The sequence below is a fragment of the Camelus ferus genome, chromosome 29 (assembly GCF_009834535.1).
Source record: "Camelus ferus isolate YT-003-E chromosome 29, BCGSAC_Cfer_1.0, whole genome shotgun sequence".
Classification (NCBI taxonomy): Eukaryota; Metazoa; Chordata; class Mammalia; order Artiodactyla; family Camelidae; genus Camelus; species Camelus ferus.
This window is the reverse complement of record NC_045724.1, coordinates 12407296-12431659: the sequence shown is the minus strand read 5'-3', so window position 1 is coordinate 12431659 and position 24364 is coordinate 12407296. Positions and strand designations below refer to the sequence as shown.

Sequence of the window (24364 nt, the reverse complement as noted above, 5' to 3'; positions counted from 1 at the left end):
TCCATATCTTGGTTGTTGTAAATAATGCTGCAATGAACTTAAGGGTGCATATATTGTTTTGAATAAGTGTTTTCATTTTTTTCAGGTATTCCAGGAGTGGAATTTCTAGATCGTATGATAGTTCTATTTTTAATTTTTTGAGGAATCTCCATACTATTTTCTCTAGTGGCTACACCAATTTGCATTCCCACCAACAGTGCACCCTTTTCTTCACATCCTCACCAACACTTTGTTATTTGTTTTATTTTTGATACTAGCCACTCTGACAGCTGTGAAGTGTTACCTCATTGTGGTCTTGATTTGCTTTTCTCTCATGATTTGTGAGGTTGAGCTTCTTTTCACATGCCTGTGGGTCATCCATACATCTTCTTTGGAAAAACATCTATTCAGATCTTTTGCCCATTTTTTAATCAGGTTGTTTTGGTTTTTGGTTTTGGGGATTTTGTTTTTGTTTTTTGCTATTGAGTTGTATGAGTTCTCTTATATTTTGCATATTAACCCTTTATTGAGTGTATCATTTGCAAATACCTTCTCCAATTCAGTAAGTAGCCTTTTTGTTTTGTTGAAAGTTTCCTTCCTTGTGCAAAAAGTTTTTAATTAGATGTAGTCCCATTTGCTTATTTTTGCTTTTGTTTCCTTTGCCTGAGGAGACATATTCAAAAACAAATTGCTAAGCCTGATGTCAAACATGGGCAGTATGGAACAGGGACTAACATAGGGTTGTAGGTCAAGTTCACTTCAAAAACAAACAAATGAACTCATAGAAGAAGAAACCGGAGCCAGAACCACACACCCAGGCTGGTTCTGAATTCCTGACTCTCATAACTCTATGAGAAAATAAATATTTATTATTGTTTTAAGCTGCTAAGTTTGGGGTAATTTTTTACAGAGCAATAGTTATATTATGCTATATAATAGCAATTGGTTATATTATGAAACTCCATTTTATCTTAGCCATCAGATGCCCACACATTCCCCACCAACATTTTGTTTTGAGAACTTCACACAATCTGGAATAAATTGATTTCTTCCTAGAGATGAGACTTAGGTTAAACATTTTGTCAAGAATAGTACATCAGTGATACCATATTCCCAACTGTCTTTCCTGCTTGTCCATTAAAAATCTGTTTTATCCAGTTATTCACAAATGCCTGTTAATTTTACCTTGAATTCACTGGATACCTACTATGTACTAGGCCTGTGTTTGGCTTTTTTTTTTTTTTTTTTTTTAATTCAATGAAATATCCAATGTTCTTTTATTAATTCATTCAAATTGTTTTTGAATGTCTATAATGTATAGTATTTTTCATTAGAGACTTAGACTACAGGATAGTTGATGCAACTATGAACCTCAAATCCTTTAAACACAAAATGAACCATAATTTCTTTAACATGTTTTAAAGACCTCAAGGAGGAAATATATGTCTATAAAATTGGTAAGAAACAAAAATATTCCAAAAATCTGTGGCCTCAATTCATCTGCTAACTCACATCCAAAAGGAAATAAAAGCTAAACATTCTACTCTTTTTCTACCGGATTTGGGGGACTTGAAAAGGGTCTCTTCCTCTTTGATTTATGAAAAAACTGATTTCTTTAGTTTAGCAAAAATATTTATGAATTCTACAGTAGAAGACTCTAAGCACAGATGGCCAGAAAAACAAAAGAGATGAACTTGGAGAGTTTAGTGGAAGAAATTGAAATTGCTAAGTTGGGAAAGGGTTTGTATTTGGTGCCAAATGTAACACAGAAGCAAATGCATCAATGCAGGGACGCATTTATCAACTTAACACATGCTGGTTGTGTGGCTACAACCCACTGGACTGTACTGAGCATCCCCACTCAGTGGGATTGGCTGGAACCTCTTTATTTGTTTATTTTTGGATGTGAAAATCTGTGCCCAGAGCTCAAAAGTCCCTCAGGGTATACCAACAATATCAATTACCGAGTAGACACAAAGGACAAAGGAAACAAGATAGCAAATGACAAAAGACCCAGATCCTCTTCCTCTGAGGTGCTGCTTCCAATCAGCATGGCAGAGCTGAAGATGCGCATAAAGGCCAGCCATCTGGCCAAGACTCTGCCCTCAGAGGACAGTTCCTGATTTTCTTTTTTCCCTTGGGTTCATATGAGCAGTGGGGCAGAGAAGGCAAATCACACAGATCCACAGAAACATTCATAGAGGGGAAAAATGGTTCAAATAAAAGAGGCAAAATGTTTATAACATGCTGAGCCCTATTTCACTGTGTGGTTGTGTGTGTATTTCTCTTTTTAAACACTACACACACACACAGACACACACACACACATTTATATTCCACAGTCAATTTAGTGAGATGACATGCAAAGTAAAACATTTTTTAAAATTACTTCTAAGCCTAATAAAACTGAAATATAATGTTAAACCTCTAAAATCCTAAATCCTTTGCAGTATAACAAAAATAATAAACTCATCCAGAGGACCCAAGTTTGACCCTTGTATATAGTTTTTAAAAAGAGAGAAAAAAATGTAGCTATATAAGGTATAAATTTGGTGAGTAAGATCAGATAGAAGCTTAGACTATTCTTGGTCCATATCTTAGAAATGTATTTCATTTACCCAACTTTATAAACTAAGGTCAAGAGCCATGAACTTGATAGAATTTTTTGCTGGATCTGGCTATTACTCACTTGTATGTTGGCGTGGAATAAAAAGCTTACACTAAAGTGCCTTGGGAGATTCTTTCATCCCCAGAACTATCAAGGACTAGTGGTACTAGTCCCTGGTTTTTTCCCACTCTTTTCAACCTTATGTGTGGAACTTTACAGTCTATCGCATTTTTTTAAAAGGAAATATCTGATTTTCTCAAGACATTAAACTCAATAGTGCAATGCATTCCATTTGAAATTTGTGTCTCCTTTTTAGTAGATGGCAATCCTGGGATCCTTGGGTTAGAATTCTAGCCAAGGAGCAGACAGGCCTAATGCATGGCATTTCTATTATGGTAACTAACATATATTATCTTCTTCTAGAGAAATCTGCTGAGACTATTATAAGATTATTTGCATTTTTCTAACCTTAGCCTTTGACTCAGGTAATTGGTTAATTATGCAGTATGATGGATGGATTTAGTACGGATTCCCATCTGATTTCCATACCAAACCCATAGTCAATGCTATTTCAAGAGTTTGAGAAGAATGACATCTTGAAACAGAAAACAATAATTTCCAGTTGTCATTTTAAAAATGATGCATTCTGCCATCACTCACTGCCAATCTCCACCATTTAAAAAACTTTACCTCTTATGAAGGAAAAATTCAAACATTTGCAAACACAATGGGATAGTATAATAACCCCTCATGTACTTACTACCCAGATCCAATGCTTATCAACTTTCTACCTTATTTCATCTATATGCTTCAACCTACTCCTTACACCCCTAGATTATTATTATTTTGTTAGAGTTCTTTTTCCACCACTCTTTTTAATTTACTGTTTGACTACTTGATATCATCTCTGGATGGAGTGGATGCATGTCTTCTATCCTTACAGATAGAAATGTAAGCGCTTTTGTACATACAGAGGTCATGGATTTGTCACAATCTAGCTTCCATAGACATCTGGTCTGGCAATGCAAATTCTGCCAAAGAGAAGAACAGCAGATAATTCTGAAGACAGTCATTGTTTCCTGTCACTGACCAGTGTTTAGCCTGCCCAGAATTCTTCCTTATTCTGGGAGCACCACTACTTTCTTCTTTGCAGTGCCTATTTCTCCTGGTTCTAATGGAGGCAACTCTGTCTATGAGCTTATGCTTTGGGAAAAATAAATCCAGACAGAGTTACAGGCTCCTTCTATTTCATCCTCCCCCAGCACGAGCCCAGAGGAGGTCAGGGGAGCCAGCCACTTGTGAGAACTGGCAGAAGAGTAAGGAAGAGAAAGTAAGGAAGCACACAAGGAGGAAAAGTTAGGAGCTCCAGATATCCATCCTTATATCAAATCGGCAAAACCATCCAATGAGCCCTGTGTTACTCTTCAAATTTTACAGATAGGAAAACTGACATGCAAAGTGGTTACCCAGCTATTAAATACTATTAACAGCTATTAAATAACAGACTAGTTATTGGAGTGTAACTTTAATTGACCCCCATATGTTCAATCAAACTCATGGCATTCTTTGTAAATAGGCTGTATCATAGAATGGTAGAATATTTCTATTTACAAGGATCTAATTTATTTGGATTAGTGTTAAGTGTCTAATTAGGTATTTTTTAATTATAGGAGAGGAACTTTCTCAGCATTGTTTGAAACTGGAATACAGATGTAGATGTTAAATGCTTTTGCTTCTTAAAAAAAACTTTCCTCATGGACCCAACTAAGATTGTATTAACCCCACCAAGATCAACCCAGGAACAAGTATTTTCTAGGCAGCTTGACAAGTTTTCATACTTGGAGAATTTGAACAAGAACAATCACTCAGTGGGGCACTGCTTGCCACGACTCTCCTGCCTGCTGGGTTTCTGGCTTTTAGGCATTTTGACAATATGTAGTCTTTAATTGGCCTTTTTTCAAATGCCGCTTCTCACATTTGGCATTAATTGCTAATTAATAAAAGCATGAAAATGTCAGTATGTCAGCATTTGAGCCAACACCTTGATGTGGAGGAATTAGGTAGAAACACGGTGTTTAGATTTGGGATAGGCTAAAGGAAAAATATTGAACAGGTCCCAGCATCCTTTCTTTAAACTTGCCCTGAGGTGGAAAGTCGACTTTCCTAGGACCCTTAGGGCCTTCCCTTCCCCAAAGGACTTAAATCAGAAGGTTCTGCACAAGCAAGATGCTGGGTAACTCTTGCCAAACCCTGCAAGGTACCCACCTGCCACCTGAAGTGAGGGGATGTTTGCTTGACCTCAACTCATTGTTAAACTTGGGATGCTTTAGGTACAAATGTAAATACACAGCTATCACACACATGAGTGGTCTCGTTATTTCAGTTTCAAGCAACTGGGGTAGGATGGGAGCTTGGCCTTGGAGCTCCCAGGGGAGAAGCTTTCCCTGGACTGTGAGACTCAGCCGCTGCCCCTGCCTGGGTTCTCAGAGAGCTCTGAACTGCAGTGATGGGCAGGAGCCCTCCAAAGGAAGGGGCCTCCAGGTGCCCTCTTGTTCCCATTGCAACTGTAAATACGTCCCTTGGGAACTTCATGGCAAAGGGTGAGTTTACAGAGATTTCTCTTCACTGACAGCCGCTAAATACCAGCATGTTTCATCTTGGAGAGTTCACAGTAGCAAAACATGGGGGAAGTTCCTTTTCCCACAACTCTTTCTCCCCCTACTTGAAAGCCTCTGTTAGAGAAAAAAACAAAAACCAAAAACAAACTATGCTTTAAACTGGACGGCAAGAGCCTAGTGTCTTCTGAACACGGTAGGGGTTCTAAAAAGCCTTGATTTGAAGTGGGCTCCCTCTTAGTATCTGGCTTGGAGCCCAGTGCGCCTTCAGACGTCAGCAAGCGGAGACCTGATCACTGTTGCCAAAAGGCAGTGGGTATTGGACAAAGAAGAAAGTCTCAATTCTCCACTTTGCTTTTTTATAATAAATTTATTTGAGAATACTTTCATGGAAAAAATTGCAAAGGTAATAGGGACAGTTTCCTTACACTCCTCACTCAGTTTCCCCTGTTAGATTTGACATCGCCAAGTACGAGTGTCAGAACTGAGAAACTAATGCCGAGAAACTACTGTTTTTAACTAAATTCCCAACTGTATTTTGATTTTGTTCGCTTTTCCACTAATGTCCTTTTTCTGTTCCGGGATCCAATCCGGACACCACGTGGTGTCTAGTCCTCGCGTCTCCCCAGTCTCCCCAGGTCTGTGACGGTCTCTCAGACTCCTTGTTGTTCATGACCATGACAGCTTTGAGGAGTACTGCTTAGGTATTTTGCAGCATGTCTCTCAGTTTGCGTTTGTATGATGTATTTCCTCATGATTAGAGAAATGCATAACCCCGGGTACGCAGTTTTAGAAATAGTATCACAGAAGTGAGATGCCTTTCTCATCCTATTATGTCAGGAGATATCTGAGATGTTTGAAGAGGTACTTGATGTCAGCATGATATCACATGGAGATGTTAACCTTAATCACTTGGTTAAGGTAGTGTTTGTCAGGCTCTACAATGTGGAAGTACTGTAATTCCCTTTCCACATTCTTCTTTTGAAGCAAGTTGCTAACTCCAGCCCACCTTCAAGGAGGGGAGGGATTGAGATCCAGGTCCTGGAGGAAGAGGGAGTATCTATCTATATTTGGAATTCACTTTTAAGGAAGATTTGCCCCTTCTCTATAACATATTTATTTATTCAATCATTTTTAAATTATTATGGACTCATATTTATTTTATATTTTGGATTATATAGTAATTTTTTTTTTTTGCCCAAATTATCTCAATTTTGGCCATTTGGGTCTTCTTCACAGTGGGTCCTATGTCCTTTGACAAGACCCATCTTCTTGTTTTTTGAGCACTTCCTTCATTTCTGGCACTGGAAGACACTCCAAGATCATCTAGTATTTTCCCTGTCCCTGTCTTGAAATCAGTCATTTTTCCAAAAAGTTAAGTTCCTTTTATTATGGAATAACATTTAGAAACCAAAACTGGGCACTGGGTATACTCATTGCTGCTGGGGTTTGCTGCCTAAAAGCCCTGTCAATTCATTTGTACAAATATTAAGATGAATATGATCTTACTGATATCTTTGATTCTAATCCAGGACTGTGAGGTACAATTCATGTACAGTTGTCCCTCAGTATCTACAGGGGACTGTCTCCAGAAACTCTCCACCCCCATGGATACCCAAATCCATAGGTGCTCTAGTCTCTTACATAAAATGGTGTAGTATTTGCATGTAAGCAATATGCATTCTCCATATACTTTAAATCATCTCTAGATTACCTATAATACTTAACAGAATGTAAATGTTATGTAAATAGTTGTAAATATAATGTAAATGCTATGTAAATAGTTGTTGGTGCATGGCAAATTCAAGCTTTGCTTTTTGGAACTTTCTGAAATTAAAAAAAAAATTCTTTTCATCCACAATTGGTTGAATCTTAGGTTGAATGTGAGGATGTGGAACACACGGATATGGAGATCTGGCTGTACTTATTTGCTTAACCCTAGGAATACTTTGCCTTCTGAAGTGGAGATATAGCTCAGAATAGCAAAGTATAGAACTGAGGTAGTGGTCTGTGTGATTCATGAAAAATGAGACTTTTAATCTCCCCTCCCCCCATATTGCAAATAAATGCAACTTAAGTACTGTTAAAAATCTGTATTTGTAAAATGCAAAGAATAATCCTGTCTACCTCATGAAATTACTTGTGAGATTTTTAATGAGACAACACACTTAATGATTTTAGTAAATAGCACGTTTAGAATAAATACTAGCTCTTATGACTACACCTAATAACCCAAACTGTTAGAATTCCTTATAAATTTATATTCTGAAATTATAATTTTCTACTCTACGTAAAAGCCTAAGAGCCTCACTTAAAACTAATGGGAAAGGAGCTTTGAGACCAGAGTGGTAGGGATGGCCCCGCTGGCCGACGGGGACAGGGTGAAAATGCTGCCAGTGACGTCCGTGCTCTGCAGCTGTGCTGGCCTTGGCAGATCCGCCAAAGATCAGGAGGCCTGAGACGTCTGTGAAACCGAAAGGGAGTCACTAAACAGAAGCTCAGTGAGTGCAGTTCAGGAGCTAGAGGAGCCCTAGGGATCTCAGCCCAGCTGACGAAGACAGCCCAAGCACAGTTTACTGAAGATAAAAAAAGGGGTCTTATTTTTCTAAAATAGATGGAGGGTCCTGTCTCCCAGTCAGCAGTGTGTGAATGCAAAGAGCCAAAGACATGAGAAAGATTAAAACATAATCTCGGAAGATGGAAAACAAGAGCAGATAGGACCGCAAGCCTCAGACATTGTGTCCCCTGTGGGTGAGGATACACAGGCCCATGGCCAGCAGAGTCTAAAGATGCCGCAGTGTCTAAGGGCCAGTGAGGCCACTGGTCAGCGGTCCACTGCTGTGAGCATCTTGTAACAGGCTGACAACTGGAATGAAATGAAATGCAAGTCTTTTGTTTAGTTTTTACCAGTGAAATGCTATCCATCACTATGGATGTTCATTTTTACATAATCCAAGTCTGAAATAAGGAAACTGAGGTTGCTCTGTTTAACTCCTGTTTAAAATTTGCATCTGGTTACTAAAGGCCACCAAAATATTTCATTTTACATGAAGCTCATTAATGTCATCAGCTCCATGAATGTAGCCTAATTCCTTTATTCCCAGTAATAATATGCTGGGGAAAGGAAGTACACTTTTCTGTTCATTAGATTTGCTGTCCACCCCGAAACCAAGCCCATAACCCACTAATCAGGTTTGGAAAGACGTTCTCCTCTTAATTTATGAGTGAAATGACAGTACACTAATTATATCCTTGCAATGCTGCCAATGTATGCAAGTAATGAAGTACTTGATTCAGGCCTCAGAAGTAAGTTTTAGCAATTCTGGACACATACTAGAAGTAGTCACTAATATTGGAGCTTTCAAGAGGTAAATTCCCATGTTTTTATGCAGCAAAAATATGTGAATAATGAATATGAATTGTTCTTTCTATGTAAACATATTTTATCCAGAGATGAAAATTGCTAATTCAGCTTTTTTGTAGAGGTCAACTCTAAAATGTAAACTTACCTGATGGAGAGTTGATGGGAAGTATAATTTGACCTCTCACTGATCATTTTATATTCAGCTTTTAGGGACACCTAGTTCCTACCCTGTCCTGAATCTCAAAATTACATAGTCCTTTTTTTTTTTTTTTCTTTATTGCTTATACTGGGTTTTTCTGACTGCTTAGTCCTATTCTCCTTTGTTTTAATTTTTTTTTCTGTCTACTGGAATTTCACACTGGCCTCAGCATGATTTTTTTCTATAGCATCTCATTTTTAAAGGTCATTTAGGAAATGAACAATGTACTTACTTATCTCTTGATAGTAACATTTTGATATTCAGCATCTCATGATTATGAGAGATAATTAATATTTACTCCAGCTTCTGTTATGGAATGTGGCCTCAAAATATTCACAGGGCTGACTTCACTTTGTTTTCAAACCAGTAGTCAGTGTTAGCAGACGGCAGGATTTTCCCACATTTAGATCCTACTATTGAAAAAATTCACAAAAGCATGAACTTACATTAAGAAATTATACTTTAGTCAATGATAACAAAGCAACATTTATACTGACTTAAAGCATTCTTTCAAATTTTCCATAATTGGACATCATGAAATAAAAGGGGAAAGGAAGAGGCTATCGGGGAGTCTAGAGAGAGCAGAGGTGTTTGAGTTTATTATTAAAGGATCCTCTTTGCTTTTTTATCACTGTTTTTCCACCCACCACGAAGACACACATTATATACAATGAATAATTCATGAGGGTGTGACGTGCAGCGTGGGGAGTGTAGTCAATAACGTTGTAATAACTTTGCATGGTGACAGATGGTACTTGGACTTATCATGGTGACCGTTTCTTAGTGTTTAAAAATATCAAATCACTATGTTGTATAGCTAAAACTAATATGATATTGTAAGTCAATTATACGTCAATTTAAAAAAATTTAAGGCATTGTAGTTTTTGCTCTGTCCATCGTTCTTCTGGAGGACAGGTTTTGGTGCGGCGGAACGATAAGACCACACGTCTACCTGCAGGAGGGGGAAAGGCTGCCCCGGACATGAGAGGGCCGATAACAAACAAACTGCATCAGCTGCTTTTTTCCTGAGGATTCTGCAAAACCCTGGAAATTATCTCAGTGGTGAATATTATAGCTGTTAGAAGCATGGTGGCTCTAGCTAGACTGATTGGATTCGAATGCCAGCTCCATCAGTTACAGCTGACAAGTCACTGGGCAAATTACCAAGTCTCTTGGTGCCTCAGTTTCCTCCTGTTTTATGAGAATAGTAGGAGTGCTTATTTTGTGAGGGTGCTATGAGGATTAAATGATTTATATATCTGTAAATGCTTCCAGGAGTGCCTGGAATTTTTAAAATGATATATATCTGTGTTAAATTAAAAAGTACATGAAGTAAAATTTTACTCCTCTCCTAAAAACCTTCTAATTCTTCTCATCTCACTCAGAGTAAAACTCCCTTGAATGGTCTGTCCTTTGTGATCTGTCTCCCTTCCTTGTCTGATGTCATTTCTTCTGTTCTAGCACTCAGCTAGATGGCCCTTTGCATAATGTGCAACTGACTTCTGGCCATGGCATGTGGCCCACCATGATGCATTTCCAGTCTGGCCAATGGTTACCAACCATGCCAGTTTTAACACTGAAATCCCACATCCTGGGAAACCTGTCATTCCCAGGCAAATGGGGAGAGTTAGTCACCCTTCCCTGGCCTGTAAAAAGCTCTTGTAACTCTTCATACTCTCTTCTACCACCTGCTGGATACCAATGTCCAAGGTGACCTTGAAAGTCACCTATCAAAGATGACAGAGCCACCAACGGCCTTGGGCTTCTGAATGGAGCCAAATTATGTGAACAAGATCAATTTCTATTCTGATAAACCATTAAAATTTCATTGCATTAGCTTAACCAATAAACTAATTACCATGCTGGTCATTCTGGCCTCCTTCCTGTTTCCTGAACAAAACAAGCATGCATTGGCCATCACTCTGTTCAGAATACTCTTTCGCAGACATCTGCACAGCTGACTCCTTTATCTCTGACCATTCTCTGATTAACTCTTGTTTTCTGTGGCACTTACTCATCCAGTATATTCAAAATATCAGCCATTACTCCATTCTCCTCCCCTTTTTTGCCACAATTATCAAAGCCTTCTAATTTATTCTGTATCATTTACCCTCATCTCTTATGGTGATTGTTTATTGCCTATCTTGCCTCCCACCTCAGAATATAAGCTTCACAAGGGTTGAGAACTTTGTTTCAATGACTGCGTACAGTCTAGAACATTGCCTGGCACATAGTAGATGCTCAATAACTATTTGAATGAATTACTTCAATTTATTTCATTTTCAGAGTTTATCAAGTTGACAAAAATAAAATTAAAGCTTAAAATGACTTGCCTCCTCAAGAAGTAGCATGTTTCATGAAGCTTCAAAATGACAAACCCTTTCAACCATTTCGAGAAGATGATTATGGATTTGAGAAATTAGACATAGAATAATCCTGCTGTTTACTATTTCACAGTAATTTTTTCTCCTGGTGTGCATCCAAGGTTCTCCAAAACAGAGAATCTAAATAGAATATGTCTAAAATCAAATATTTAAGTGTATCAGTGTCTTTGTAATCAGCTTTATTACTTAGATTCTGCAGTGTCTCAAATCACATGATTTTAACACTATAGCATTAAAGTTGTAGCAATAGCTTGTTACGGGCACTCTGTCTCTTTCAGTTTATTGGTACTCATATCAGTGCTTTCAAGTCTTCATAATTCTGAATGTTTCAAAGAGTGTTAGAGACTTATCCAATATTTACCTTTATAAATTGTAAACTCTTCTGCAACTTGGAGGTGTAGTATCCTTGAGCAGGGTGAGGGGGCAACAGACTCAACTGGCTCTCCTGTTACTCCATTATACAAAAAGAAAGGACATATTTGTCATATTTCGTTCCTTGCTTAGAGAAGGTATCACGCACCAGTCTTTTATGGCAATAATTAAAATACAGAGATCCACAGGGAATGGTTTGTGTCTTCTTTTCAACAATCAGAACATGAAGTATCACCTGTTTCTATGAGCACCCTTTTCGGTTCAAGGTTCTAGTTAATCAAGATTTGGGCTTGGCAGGAATAGCATCCCTGAGTGTTTGCTCTCAGAGTCCTCAGAGCTTTTTGCATTCAAAGAAGTGTTACCATGGAGAAAGTCCTCCATCCACTAATAAGATTGGTATGATTCTGGAAAAGATTAAACAAGCCACCATGGTGTAAATCCATTGTTTATTTATATGCCTTTGGGAACAGTCTCAGAACAGCTGTTATCAATGAAGGGTACATATTAAGAGAAGGGGCCTAATCAGAGATTAGTTTTGAATGACTAGTTACAGAAGACCTAATCTAAAATCTTTCAGAATTAAAATTTTTTATAATTTATTTTGAATTTATTTGCCTGCGAACTTTAAAAATCAACTCCAAAATTGAATATATTTCCGGTACTGGGCTAAGTGTCAGGATGACATGGTGAGCCAGACTATGCCACCTCAGGGAGCCTGCAGCCAGCGGTAAGGATGGGGTGAGGAAACAGGAGAGTGTGATTCAGCACCTTCGTGTGGTATGAAAGAGAGAAGTACCAAGTACCCTAACCCAGGTTCGGTTTGCTGGAAGAGACTGGAGATGGCAGTGAGTCTGGTGTGACAGGGACACCGCAGATAGCTCACTGTGTTTGTCGGGGAGGGAGGGAAGGAGCTACGAGTGCAGGGCTGGAGACTGGGCTTAAAATGTAGAACTCTGCATTGTGCAAAGGAGTTTGAACTCTATTTGAACCTAAGAAAAGCCACTAACAGAAAAGCTGAGGGGTAAAACTATCAAATGTGTCCTTTAGAAAGTTCACCCTTCTGTAAACAGGTGGAGGAGTTTTAAATGGTTAAGGAAACAAAAGCCAAAACAGGAAGCTGAGAGACCTATTTGGACAGGCTTTACTTGAAAAGAGTCAACGATGGTTGTGATCCCAAAAGTAAAGTAGTGGCCAAGACATTGGGGAGAAATAGAATCAAGTCAACCAGCCTGGGAACAGTGGAATTTTTCATGGAATCAGTTCAGACTTTAAAAAATTTGAATTACTGTTATAACAACTGAAAAGACATCCATTCTCTTTGTGTTGGCTTCACATTTCTTTGTCTTGTTAAAAGTCCAATTAGAAGGAACAGAAACCAATTTCTCTATTTCAGAGGCTTTCAAATTTTTAACCGCAACTCACAATAAGAATTGTATTTTACAACATTAGGTACACATACACAAAAGGGGAACCAAAAAAAATCCGCAGAACAGCAATCAGCCTCATTACATATAATGTACTCTGGTATTTTCTGTCTTGCTGTCATTTTAATTATCTCTTCACGACACAGTACATTTCACTATCATGAATATAAAAGTTTAACTTAAGTAATGAGGAATGCTCTGAGGACATTTTCTTCCTTTGAACTCAAGGCTTGACACAGGAAAATATGCTGGAAAAAGTTCTGGACTTTGAAATCAGCCCTGAGTCCAACCCTGGATTCACAATTTACCAATTATCACTTCTAAGGCAGTACCTGCTCCTTGAGGACATATAGTAATGCTACCAGTCATCATTCATTAAGCACTTTCTCTGTAGCAGGCATCATACTGATCTACACCAAAAAAAGAAAAAAAAATACAAAGCAAGATAAAACGAACCCAAAGTAAAGATACAATAGTACCATAGTAATACCGATTAGAGGACTCTAGTCTTGATTAAATGTAATGAGACCTGGCATAGGATCCAGAGTATAGTAGTTAAAAAATGAATGAATGAAAAAAATATATATAAGGTGAAGCATTTATTAAAACCAAACAGGAACTATTTTATTTCTTACTACACAATTTCAAACATTCAAAAGAACTCACACATGCGTGCGCACACATGGATGTTTAAAAAATTACACTAACAAACCATTAGCTCATGGACCCAGCAATCAGCTTAAGAAACTATACATTAGATACACCTCTGAACTGAAGCAAGCTGTGTGCTCCTCCCCATCTCATTCCCTTCTTTCTCCCTGGAAGTAATCTCTACCCTGACTTTTGTGTCTACCTTTCTCTTTCTTTGCTACATTGTTTTTCCACATTTATATGAGTTTTTAAAAATATGTTGTGTCCTTTAGCATCATTTAAAGTTACAGACGTGGCATCTCTCTCTGTATTATTTCTGTGACTTGCTTCTTCCCTCTCAACTGAGCCTGTGATATTATCCAAGAGGAGATGTATAAAAGGAGCTCATCCACGTTTAGTGTTGGATACCCCACACTTTATTTATGAATGTGTGGGTTATTTCCACTTGTTTGTTTTTTGTATTACAAACAATGCTCCTAAAAGCAATCATGTACAGGCTTCCCAGTACATATACACACGAGTTTCTAGGGTTGCCAAATATAAAACAGGACATCCAATTAAATTTGAATTTTAGAGAAACAATGAAAGGTTTTTTTTTAACACAAGTAAGCCCCATGCAAAATTAGGACATACTGATACTAAGGTTTATTTGTCATGTCTCTGGAATTAAATTATAACTGAATGCCCTGTATTTTTATTTGCTTAATCTAGCAATCCTATGGATTTCTCGTACTTAAGGGTGGAATTTCTGGGCCATAGGGAATATTTGAGGTGCTGTCAAATGTTTTCGAAAATAGCTGAAACAATTTGCCACACATACCACTACCAAGAGGTTATGAGTTCTCATGGATTTATTGCCTCACTATATGGAATGAACCATATCCTCCAAAATTTATATGTTGAAGCTCTAACTCCCAGGGTAACTGTGTTTGGAGAGAGCTCCTTTAAGAAAGCAATTAAGGTTAAATTAGGTCATAAGGGTGGGGCCTTAAGACTGTTGTCCTTAAAAGAAGAGGAAGAGACACCAGAGCACACTCTCACGCGTTCTCTCTCTCTCTGTCTCTCTTTTTCTGTCTCTCTCCATTCAGAAGAGAGGCCAAGGCAACAGCCTACAAGCCAGAAAGAGAGGTCTCACTTGACTTCCAAGCATCCAGAACCATGAGAAAATAAAGGTCTGTTGTGTAAGCTACTCAGTCTGTGGTACCTTGTCATGGCAGCCCTAACAGACTAATACATTCACCAACATCTGGTATACCGACATTTTTGTGACTATAATTGTCAGAAATAGCTTGTCTTTGTAATTTTAATGTATGTTCCTCTAATTACTAACAAAATTAAAGCTTCTTTTCATATGTTTATGGTCCATTTATGTTTCCTCTTCTGTGATGTACCTACTTTTGTCTTTGCCCATTTTCTTTTTGAGTTAGTTTCCTTTTACTTATTGAATTACTGGATATTAGTCCTTAGGTAATTATATGTGGTTCATATATCTTCTTGAAGTTTGTGACTTGACCTTTCCAGTTCTCTGTGGTATCTTTTGAAAAACAGAAATTATCAATTCTGATGAAACTCAATTTATCCATCTTTTCCTTCACTATTTATGCCTATTTCTCTTGCTTAAGAAACATTTTCCTAACTTGATGTCAGACCTATTTTCCTTCATTTTCTCCTAGAAGTTTAAATTTTTCTGCTTCACATTTTCACATTAATCCATCAGTGATTGAAATTTTTGTGTATGGCATGAAGCAGAAATTCAATTTCACCTATGTGCTAGAATCTTAGCATTGCTTATCAGATTAAGCACTAATTCTTCACAGATCTACAGTGTCTCTTATAAATCAAATTTAAATATATACTCGAATCTGTTTCATTTTGTTCTTTGATCAAATACTCTTTTGCTATCTCATACTAGACAAGTTTCTTAATTACTATAACTTTATATTAAAGTCTTGATAACTGGTAAAGCAAGGCTTCCCATCGTATATTTTTTACTTAAGGAGTCTTGGTTATTTGGAATCTTTGTTCTTTCATATAAATTTTAGAATCATCTTGAAATTTTCCTCAAAGAATCCCTATTGGGATGTTCATTACACTGATCAGTTTGGGAGAGCTGTTTGGATTTGGAGTTTTCATATCCATGAACACAACCTAACACACCATTTATTAAGGTCTTTCAAAAATGCATTTAAATAATGTTACATAGTTTTTCCAAAACTGGCCTCAAACAACTTTTGCAGGATTTTTCCTAGGTAGAACCCATTATACTCCAATTTAGAATTTGTAAATATAACAAAAACTAGTTCCTAAGTGATTGGTACCTAAGGCGGAATGATGTCAGTGCTTTGGAATGAAGTCACCTTGGTTCATGAATTTTGCTGGGAGGATTATTTTATATCACCAAGTAGCAACACAAAGTACGTAAGCACAGCTGAATGGGGAGCACTGGGGAGACAGAGTGTATGTGATGCCCATTTATACCTGTTCTTCTTCTTCCCCCAGTTTCATCAAGTGAAGTACCTCTTCTTAGAGGCACTTATTGTATGATCCTCCCCATTCACTGTTCCGTTTGTCCTTGTCTCCATAACACTGCGACTTCAGCATTTCCTCCCCTTTCACCAAGGTTCCTTCACCTTTTTTTAAAAAAAAAGTAAGGTCTTATATTTATTAGAGCATTTCTTTATATAGTAAGAATGAGATTTTTAAAAACACATCAGTCTACATTAATAGTAGCTGTGTCTGCATAATAAAGAACATGTAAATCATACGGCTATCACTAAATTATTTTTAAAACATTCAGATTTTTCATGATTCTCTGCTCATTATTCATATTTTGTGCATTTTAAAATGTCACAACTAGTCTAAATTATGGCTCACTAGTTCAGTTTCTTTTCTTCATTATCTAAAACTTAGCCAAACCATGTGCTATAATCTTCTAGCTAGCTTGTTCCCATTCTTTTAGATCAAATATTTACACTGAAGGATCTCTCTCTCTCTTTTTAGTTCCCCAAGTGTACAGTAACTTCAATTAGTATTCTTGAGTTTTATAAACTGTAAAAAATAAGAGAGGAATACAAATAAGCAGAAGTGTCCCAACGGTTAGTTTTTTCTGCCTTTTACACAAGACAGCCTGGTTTTATTTCTCCTAGGGATGAAGCAATACAATGTAGGAGATTTTTCAGAAAATACATTGGATGGGGTAAAAAGAAAATTAGGCATTTCAGAAGGAGAGCTTGGTGAACTTGAAGATGCAGCAATAATTCACTTCTGAACCCACTCAAATCTGGTTCTACCTTCACTTTCCATTCAGACTCTCCCTGGGTCATCTCCATGATAGCCACTTGAGAAGTACCCTTTGTAGGCTTCTCATCCTTTGTGTAAATATTTCAAGGCTCCCTCTTGTCTCCTGCTTCCCCACTTCTCCCCTTCCTTCCTCACCCTATATATTCTCCCTGGACAATTTGTGCATGCTTGTGACTGTAATTATAACTTTGCCGCTTATGACTTCCAATTTTATAGCTGACTCAAATGACTTGCCCGTCCCAGGTCCATATGTCCAATGTTGATGTTTTCTTTACTCAAAACACTCTCTAACTCAACATGTTCAAAGAGGGATTTATCTTCCCCAGAAACATACCTGTGACTTACATTTGCTATATAATGGCACCATTATATAACATCTTCTGCTTACTGAAGCCAGAGACTTGGGTGTCATCTTAAAATTGTCCTTTCCCTTCACTCTGTATTGAACCAGTCATCAATTTCTATCAGTTCTTCCTTTTATATCCACCCCACCACCACCATTTTCCTACTACTAACATATTGTAGGCCCTTGTCAGTTTTCTCTTATGGAAGAACAATGAGAACTTTCTGATGGTCTCTCTGCTTCAGATTTTACCCATCTCCAGTCATCCCTTCAATTTGCTGCCAGAGAACTTTTTATAGTACACAGTCTGGACGATGTCATGGCCCTAGTTCTAAGTGTTTCAGTGGCTCCTTATCACACCAAAAGATAAGATCAAAATGTCTTATCAATGTCTTGCTGCCAAAGCCTCTGCCTACCTTCTTGGCCTCATCTCCCACCAGCGCTAGTTCCAGAATACCTCATGATCTCACACCTGCCCACGAAGGACCCTCTCCCTGGACATTCTCTCCCCATACCTTGCCTTCCTACCTCAATATTCCTGAAAATTACTACTCATCCTTAGCTCTCCTCTCAAAAACCTTCTTCATAAAGCTATTGAAGTTTCCATCATTCGGTCTTAAGTGGTCCTTCTCCTAAACACCCATGTGCACTTTAAATTTTGTAAGACTAGGTGCAGAAAATGGTGATACAAAATCATAACAAATCAGAGCATGCCTTTCCACCAATAACATATGAAGATTCCCAAAGTAGGAAGGGTGGGAGCAGGAAGGAAATCAGAGAAAAGGGAGTTTAGATACTGGTCAACTTCTGTGCCATTTAGACTGAGCTCTGGGAGAGCAGAGGAAAGGAAGGAGGAAAGCAAGTGATAACACAATGTCCAGATGGATTTGCAGGATGGAGAGTAGAGAAGACTGGAGCATCTCTTCCTGAATAGATCAGCAGGAGTGGAGTGGAACAACAGGAGAGAAATGGCTCTATGGTGTGTCTCAGCAGAGAGGGCCACTCAGGATAGAGCAAAAATAGGATGATGACTTTGTGGGTGTGAGAACTGCAGGCAGATAGGATCTCAGAAAGCCACATAATGTATTTTCAGGCCCCATGGGTCTTGTGGCAGCAAAATTGATTCCTGTGCACCAATGAAGGGCACAGAAGTAGCAAGAGGAGTCACTAGAGCTAGAATCCTCACACCTGGAACCAGAAATAATGGATCACGACTCCCAGGGACACATGACTTAGAGCCAATTAAGATTTACCCTTAGAATTGCTTGAGGATCTAACCTTTTCTCCATATCCAACTCTAAAGGTAAATGGTAACTTGTAACCGGTCATGGTAGCCACACCGGGTGATGGTGATACCATTGGGGTTTTTAGGGAAAGCTTTGCTCACTGCCAGAAGGAGGCCCTGGAAAAGAGTCCGTTACTGTCTCTGAGTGTTGCTGTCTCTTAATTATCTCGGCAACCACTGCTGCCGTCTTACAGTCATGAGACAAGACAACCTAAGAGCAAAGCTAATCTAGGGGAGGCAGAGAAAGAGACTGGAAAAAATCAATGTTCTTTATGATACTGAGTCACTGTATCAACTCTGAAACCTATCCTCCAATTAGGTGAGGTCAGATGTGTCTCTTTATTATTTAAACCACTTTGAGCTAGGATTTTCTGTTATTTAAAATCAAAGACATTCTGCTTACACAATTGTCTTATGCTTCAGGAAAACTAAAACTTTCGCTTTAAAAAACCAGCATGATCCTTTCCCTCTGCTCATTTGCAGGAATTTCACTATCAATTGTACACCTTTGTCAGTCATTGTATGTTGAAATGGTTCAATGAAGCATCACATAAATGGCCAAAAGGGAAGCCCAGATGGGGTACAGAGCACATCTCATGTAGTACATTTCACATAAATACACTCAGCCGAGGGTTTTGCATTTTCCAGGGTGGGGAGCTCTGACTCCTTGGTTGAGGGCATAGAGTGCAGTCTGCAATGCTAATTTTCACCATCTGAGTGCTCAGGAGAGTGGTCAGCACATGGAGAGGCTATGCATGAATGTTTCCTTAGGAAAATATCTTGGAGAGAGATTGTACATTTAATTACTTAATAATTTTATATAGCTATAAAATTAATCAGTACTTCATAGGTAGCAGTCAAACAAGGTACCTAATCAGCAAGGTTTTATGGTGTCTGTTCTCCGGAAACTAGAAACCTAAAGAACAGAAGAGGAAGTAGACCGCAGAAGTTACACAGGCTAGTGGGGGCAGTGTGGGGGAACAAGAATCTAAGACAAGGAAGAAGGGAAGGTTGGAGGAAGAGGAAGGGAAAGTTAAAATCTGAAGAATCTTGGGTGGTAATGATTGCAACTTAGTTCCATCTAACCATGAAATCTAGTTGAGGAGGGAGGTAAGTGAAAGTAGAATGGAGTGACAGCCTGAAATAATTAGCAAAGATTGAGTAGATGTAATAGGGACAAAGAAATGTGAGACAGGGTGGACCAGAAGTGATGGTTCAAAGCCTGAACTCTAAGAGGTGGCTCAAGAGTGAAAAGGCTAAGATGGAACTAAGATGGCTGAACGAGCATGAAGGATGGAGGTCAGGGAAGGATGAAGTACTGAGCACCACGTGCTAGCCTGTCATCCATATGGATGGAAAGAGGAAGACCATTTCAGAAAATAGCATATTCATTCTTTATTGTCCAAACATTTTACATGCAGAGATTAAAATTGCCTTTCATGAAGGCATTCGGTATAACACTAATCATCTCTTTTTATTTTGAAAACACAAAGAGATACAGCGCATATTTGTGGAAGATGTGTTTTAGTCTGTATCAAAATGCAGTCACCATAAACACTGGCTTGCTGAGTCTTCCCTGAAGGAAAACTTACAGGCTTGTTGAGAAGATCATTTGATTATCCTGTACATAAATGGCAATACTTATTTTTTTTTTAATTTCCTTTTCAATGTCTGATGCTTTATGACAAGTTTATGTTCTGCTTACCAAGACACATCGAGATGAAAAAATTAAACTCGGTCTCTAGAATTTAGTGTTTTCCTTCCTGTGTTGACTAGTTGTTTTTTGTGGGGGTTTTTTGTGTGTTTTTTTGCTTTTGTTGTTCATCTGTGTTTATTTTTGTTTACTTCCTTGCAGTATCCGGGCTGAGTCTTTGGATCCCAGAGGTGCTGTAGCTTCACTCTCAAGATGCAGACTTTGCAGCCTCCTGGGCACCGTCAGACACCTCCTCTGAAGACCCAGAATGAAACCATTGGACCACATGTCCTGTACATTCTCTAATAACTACTTAGACCTAAGGTCTTTGTTTCAACACTTTTCTTTGAGCACTAAGACTATGTAATATGGAATGATGAAAGAACTTGAACTTTGAGAACCAATGGCCCTTGCCTTTTTTCCCTAATTATGCCTTCTAGAGAAAGTTACTTAACCTCTCTGTGCCTTAATTTCCTGTCTGTAAAAAGGGGGTGACAATATGGTTCATCATTCTCAATTATTACAAGGGTTAAGTGAAAGAATTTCGATACGTGATAAACATAAATACTCAATGAATCATAACTTTCAGATAGAATTCTGAAGGGCTCCCTTAGCCGTGCTGCCTCGAGGCGCCCCTGCAGTCCAGGAAGATTATAGTCCCCGAGTAACTCTCTTCTCCAGTCATGGAAATAAGGAAATTTCTTTTGCTTTGTTCTGTGGAAAATTGCCCTCCAGGAATTCAGTGAAGACTGTTCAGTTGAAAATAGTTAACACAATTTTTAAATATGCAGAGTAAAGAAAATAGATTTTATTTTAGTCTTAATACAGCAGAAATGGAAGAAAATGGAAAATACTGATGAATATAATTTAGGTATAAAATATACACAGAAATGAACCTAATAAGGAAATTAGCTTCTAGCCCTAACATGAGGTTTCAGTTCTATGGGTAATTTGTGAAAAAAAAAAATCTTTTTTACTCACTAATATCTTAGGCTCTCAATTTGTTAATCAATTAGGAAAGCTGGAGGTAAGAAAAAAAATTCCACTGGTTCTTATGCAGAGATGTACAGTGAATAGGTTTAGAATTTGAATCATAGAAATTCAACTATAGAGAAAGACACATAGATGTTCTGGTGCTTTTTGAACCTAGATATTCAGGTGTGAGTATCTTGCTCTCATACGAATTTATTAACTACACATTTTTGCTATCCACAGTCATTCCTTGGTGAGCTCATTTAGTTTCATGGCTTTAAATACTGTCTTACTGCCAACAACTCCCAAATTTATGCCTCTAGTTCAGACTTCTCTGCTGGACACCAGACTCATACATCCAACAGCTGCTTGACATCTCCACGTATGTGATGAATAAATGTCTCAAACTTAACATGTCCCAAACTCCCAAGCTCCTCCTCAAGCAACTGCTCTCTTCTCCATTTTTATTCATAAAATCTGCATTCTTGTCACTACCCACACCCAGTCCTTCACAAAATTCTATTGTGTCTCCCTTCAGAATACCTCCAGATTCTGGTCACCTCTACTGCTTCTACCCTTGGCCAATTCCATCATCCTGACCTAGACCTTGATATTTCTGCTTCTGCCTTTGGCCTCCTGCAGTCTAATTCTCAAGCAGCTGCAGGAAAGAGCCTTTTAAGACTTAAGTTAGATCATATAATTCTTTTGATCAAAACTCTGCAGTTTCTTTCCTTGCCACTCAGATTAAAAGGCAGCCAATTAACCTACCTCCCTGACCTTGCCTGCTACTACTGGTCCCCACCACCTCGTCCCCAGCTACACTGGCTTCTTGGTGTCCCTGATTACAGCAGGGAAGGCTCCGCCAAGGCTTTTGCTACTGCTCTTTCCTCACCTGGGCTATTCTCCTCCACCCCCTATTCCCTCGTGGCTAGCTGTCTCCACCCAGCGCATGTCTTGACACAAATGTCACCTTCCCACTGAGACCTTCCTCAACCACCTCTCTTTATCTGGATCCTCCAAGAAGCAGACTTCAAGAAGGGGTCAGATGTGCAAGGATCTTTTAAGGGGAAACACCTTTTAGGGAATTTTCAGTAGACATCTCGGGAAGGCTGAGAGAATCACCAGACTGTGATGCAAGCCTGGCCCTGAGGCTAGGAGCGAGGGGAGGAGGTTGGGGTGGAGGTGTCTGAGACCATGTGGTCTGTGGGGCAGAGGCCTTGGCAGCATCTTCCAGCAAAGCTGAAGGGCTAGTTTTCACTAGGGAAGAGTGGGCTACATCTGCAAGCCCACAGAGTCTGGGAGAAGGGATGCGGTAAGGTCAGCAACCTCAGAGGCATCCATAAAGATGTCCCCATCCCATGTTTGTTTCAGGATCTCCTGACCTTTGCATAGCAGACCTGCATTGGCTGAGCTTTCAAAATTCCCTGCAAGTCTGACAATTAGACCTTCAGCCTGCCCTCAGTTGTGTCTTCCCTGCCACTCTAGGACAGAGAAGCCTCCTTATAAGCCACCGTATAGGCCCTATGACTGTCACACTTGTTGACAGCCTCGCTTTCTTGTTTTCCTTCTGTAGAGCGTGACTGCAGCTTAGCAGTAACTGTCAATTCTGATGTCTTTGTAGGCACTGCTCCCCTGATTTTTAACAAATGCTTTTATATTACACCTGCCACAGTGTTCTCATTCCCATCAGGACATGGCTCCAGGCCACCCCCAGTGAAATCTTTAGCAATGGGGCTGCTATCTTGTGTCAGGCACTGTTGGTGTCTTTCTTACCAACAAGTACAGGAACTTCTCTGCCTGCTGCTAGGTGGTAGGTAAACCAAGCCCAGATGCCTTTCTCCACTGGTGGTACCTCTTTTGTTAGTCCAGGACTTCCAAGAGGCAGACACCAATATTATGTGCATGGATTTTATTAGGGGAAATTCTTGTGTTGCAAGAATTGACCCCAGTGAGGGGGAGGGAAAAAAAGGCTGGATGAGAGCATCCCAGAATGCCATGCAGACTGAGGAAGGTTTGGAAAAGCCCTCAGGTTGTCCTCAAGCCAAAGTCAGCTGTCAGAGGATCCCATGTGTCCCAGGAATGTGCTTCCTTAATGCAGCTCCTGGTGCCCTTGAACTTGGTAGTGTATATAATGTCCCCCCAAAGATGTCCACAGCCTCATCCCTAGGATCTGTGAATGTTCCATTGCATAGTACAAAGGGATTTTACGAATATAATTAAGGTTAGAGACCATAAGATAGGGAGATTATCCTGGATAAGAGATCAGTCTAACCACATGAAGCCTTAAAAGCAACGACCTTTCTCCTGCTAGAGGCAGAAGACCTGTAACAGAAGGGTAAGTCAGAGAAATTCAAAGCATGAGAAGGACTCGCAGTGCTGTTGCAGGAATTCAGGTGGGCCTGTAGGAGCTGAGAGACGTTTCCCCTGGCAGCCAGCAAGGAAACGACTTCAGTCCTACAACTGCAAGGAACCAACTCTGCCAAAGACCTGAGTGCACTGGGAAGCAAATTCTCCTCCAGAGTCCACAGAGAAGAGTCCAGGCCTGCCCACATCTTAATTACAGCCCAGTGAGACCCAGAGCAGAGGAACCGGCCACGCCAGCCCAAGGCTTCTGACCTACAGCAGCTGTGAGATAGTACGTATGTGCTGTTTTGAGCTGCAACGTTCGGGGTAACTCATTACAGCAGCAGAAGAAACAAAGCCACACTCTCTATAGCTGGAGGTCTGTGAGGCTCATTCTCCAGGCCTCCACTCCATCCTATTGAGAGGTAGAGTCCAGCCCTTTCTCCCTAGCCTTCCCCCTGCCTTATTACCCTTATATCGTATAGCACATAGCGCCTTCTAACAACTTATATAATTTCCTGATTGGTTGGGTGTATTGTCTGTTTCTTTCCACAAGGAAAAGCACCTGGAGCATAAGAAAAGGCTTTTTAAAATTCAATTTAAAATTGAATGAATGAATGAAAGACTGTTAATTTTGCCACATTTCCACTGGCTTTGGACTGTGGCAGTAGGCAATTGACTCCATGGGATGTGGGTCAAGAAGTCCAAGAATAGAAGAATATAAAGCTTTAAAAAATGACTGTCAGTGCCACTGACCTGCTCAATGGATTTTGGTGGTCACGGGTCATCTGAGCAGCAGTGTGTCCTGGGTGCGTGCTCACAGAGTGATTAG

General features: G+C 39.2%; 1 protein-coding gene and 1 long non-coding RNA gene across 2 annotated transcripts in view; both read left to right on the top strand.

Moving 5' to 3' along the window:
* Positions 1-21744, top strand: part of LOC116660483 — a 118406-nt gene extending 96662 nt beyond the window's left edge. Inside the window, exons 2-3 of the long non-coding RNA XR_004316034.1 lie at positions 14685-14768; positions 20380-21744. This is a non-coding gene — a long non-coding RNA (uncharacterized LOC116660483). The remainder of the gene's footprint in view (positions 1-14684; positions 14769-20379) is intronic.
* Positions 21745-21770: 26 nt separating this feature from the next.
* Positions 21771-24364, top strand: part of KCNB2 (potassium voltage-gated channel subfamily B member 2) — a 371601-nt gene continuing 369007 nt past the window's right edge. The window contains 1 exon segment of the mRNA XM_032470052.1: positions 21771-23824. The gene's annotated coding sequence lies outside the window, so the exon portion shown is untranslated.